Source organism: Trichechus manatus, unplaced genomic scaffold, assembly GCF_000243295.1.
Source record: "Trichechus manatus latirostris isolate Lorelei unplaced genomic scaffold, TriManLat1.0 scaffold00008, whole genome shotgun sequence".
Classification (NCBI taxonomy): domain Eukaryota; kingdom Metazoa; phylum Chordata; class Mammalia; order Sirenia; family Trichechidae; genus Trichechus; species Trichechus manatus.
Genome location: NW_004443944.1, coordinates 8,150,907 through 8,154,071, shown reverse-complemented (window position 1 = coordinate 8,154,071; position 3,165 = coordinate 8,150,907).

Below are 3,165 nucleotides of genomic sequence, written 5' to 3'. Positions count from 1 at the left end.
TAGTTGTTAGTTTTTTTTAAAAAAGCCAACAGTACAGTATAATAAACTCCCGTGTACCAATGGCCCAGCCTTGCCAACTTTTGACTGATGTCCAATCTTCTTTTACCTGTACCTCTATCCACTTTCCCCTCTCGAATTATCTTGAGCCAAATCATAGATGTATTTTATCTATAAATATTTCAGGGTAGAACTGCCCCCTGGGTGCCCAAGGCTGTTATCTTTACGGAAGCAGATCTCACACCTTTTTCCCACAGAGCAGCTGGTGGGTTTGAATTGCCAATCTTACGGTTAACAGCCAAGCGCTTAACCACTGTGCCACCAGGCTTTTGAAACCACAGTCATGCCACCATTGTGGTTAGGTGCCATCAAGTTGGTTCTGACTCATAGCAACCCTGTGTACAACAGAACAAAACACTGCCCAGTCCTGCGCCGTACTCACAACGTTGCTATGCTTGAGCCCATTGTTGCAGCACTGTGTCAATCCATCTCGTTGAGGGTCTTCCTCTTTTTCACTGACCCTCTACTTAATATCAAATATCTAGTCAGTGTTCCAGTTTCCAGTACTCTTTTAAATGACTTGTTTGTTTATAATTAAGATCCAGATGTGGCCCATACCTTGTGATTTGATGTGCCTCTAAAGTCTCGCTTCATCTTTAGATTCCACTCTCCTTTCTTCCCCCCTTGTAGTTTATTGGTTGGAGAAATTAGGTTGGTTGTTTAGCCAAAATATTTAATCTCCCTCTCTTGCCTGATTCTTCATCAGTAAAATGTGAATAATAGTACTAGCTACCATTTAAGGCTGCTGTTTGGATTAAATGAGTTAGTAAGTGCGAAGTGGTTAGAACAGTGCCTGGCACATAGTAAGTACTTGGTTAGTAGGAGGTGTTTTCAAGGCTTAGAAACCCAGCCCTTAACTGGTTAACTGGTGAGCTTAGAGATTGCCTTCAGGTCCGGCTGAATCCACGTGCTTCAGTGAATGTGGAGTCTTTCTCATTCTCCTCTCCGCCCAGCCTGTCCGAGTGTGGGTGTCATTCTCTGGCAGACACTCTCCACATGGTGGCAGAGCCATCCACCAAGAGCGACCTGCGGCAGGCTTACTGCCTCCTCCATCTGCCATCTCAGAAGGCAAGAGAACCTTTCTTCCAATGTCCCAAAGGGTAGTCGACCCCAGGTGGGATTACTTGCTCCCCCATCATGGGCGAGCCAATCCCTGTGTCTAGCAAATCCTCCTGGCTAAGAGCTTCACCAGGTGTGGGCAGGACCTTCACCACAAGAAAACGGGAAGGGATACCAAGAGGCAGAAACAGAAGACTCTTGTAGCTGTTCAGCATTGTTGTAATACATAGCAACTGCTGGAATTTGTACATTCTGGTTGGTAACCAGCCTAGAACCAAAATTGACTCATTCGTTTATTCAACAAAAATGTCTGAGCACTCTGTGCCCCGGACTCTTCCAAATGCTGGGGGCACATGAGTGACCAGCAGAGGCGAGGTCCCTCCTCAGAGCCTTACGTAAGAATTATTTATTATATAATGGTTTCTGGGCCCTTTAACAACAAGAAAAAGAAAACGCACGTTCTGTGGAGCTTTTTTTAAAATGATCCAACGAACACTATTTTCTTTATTTTAAAAAATAACATTTCTCATAGTATCGCCTGTTCTATCCTTAAGAAATAGCATTCAAATTTGAACCTGTTAATAGCATGTTGGTCAATTTTAACCTCTCAGATGGAATTTAGATGTCGAGTTATTAGTAAGTGATATCTTATACCCACACGAGGAGGCCTGGTGGCGCTGTGGTTAAGCATTCTGCTGCTAACCAAAAGGTCCATGGTTTGAACCCACCAGCTGTTCCTCAGGAGGAAGATGTGGCAGTCTGCTTCTGTAAAGATTCACAGCGTTGGAAACCCCATGGGGCAGTTCTGCTCTGTCCCGTAGGGTCACTGTGAGTCGGAATCAACTCGACGGCAGTGGGTTCTGTTCATACACAGGCTGCAATGCAGTTTGACGGTCGTCACACAGTCCTATGTTCCTGTGTATGTGGACAGCTGAAATGTCCAAGATTTTCTAGACGATCAGAATGGGAGAGGGTTTTTAAATTATAGCTTGAAATATCTAAATGCAATGCAGTAACACAATATTCCTAATCATTTAAATAATCATCCATAATAAGTTTTGAATACAGTCAAAGGATGTTAGAAATCCAAAGACATCATTCCCAAGTCATAATCCACCTTTTTTTAGAAATGTTTAAGAATGAAATTATAATCCTTCCTTATCTAAGGTGGCTAAGACATTTGAAGTAAAAAGATATTCGAGACTGTTCATAGGGAGAAAAGCTTCACTCTCTGAAATGTGACCAGTCCTCCCTGCTTTGCTTTGAAGGTTTCCTGACAAAATAAATCAGCCAGGTCAATAAGTCAGGCCTTTGCCTGGATGCTGCAGAAATATGTCAGTGTAAAGAATTCGAAGTTGGCTTGTTTCTTCTCCTCGGTCAAAATGGTTATCTGAAGGTGGGCGGTGTTGCCAAGAAGGAATTCCTTTAGCCAGGTCCTCAAGAGAGAGTCTAGCCTGGTTTTAAAAAAAGGTGGACCCCACATAAGGACAGCCTGACTGGACAAAGGTATTCTCACTGGATTCCTCTGAGCGTGCCCATTACTGGGCCCAGCTCCCTTCCATCTATCTGCAGGCCACTCGCCCCGTTCCCACTTCTGGGTCCTATCTTTTTTTAGTCTTGACTATAGACTAAAATTCCCTAAGAAACCTTATACATAACATTCATTTTCTTTTTTACTGTATCTCCCCATCCCCTTCTCCCTCAACTCCTGGTAACCACTAATTATTTTTGTCTGTATGCATTTGCCTATTCTAGATATTTCGTATTAGTGGAAAAATATATAATAATATAATATTTGTCCTTATTTTATATTTATAATATAAATATAGTTATCACATATAGTGTCATGGATTGAATTATGTCCCCCAAAAAATATGTGTGTCAGTTTGGCTGGGCCTTGATTCCCAGTATCTATGATTTTCCTATATGTTGTAAATCCTGCCTCTATAATGTTAATGAGGGAGGATGGGTGGCAGTTGTGTTAGTAAGGCAGGACTCAGTCTACAAGATTGGATTGTGTCCTGAGGCAGTCTCTTGAGATACAGAAGA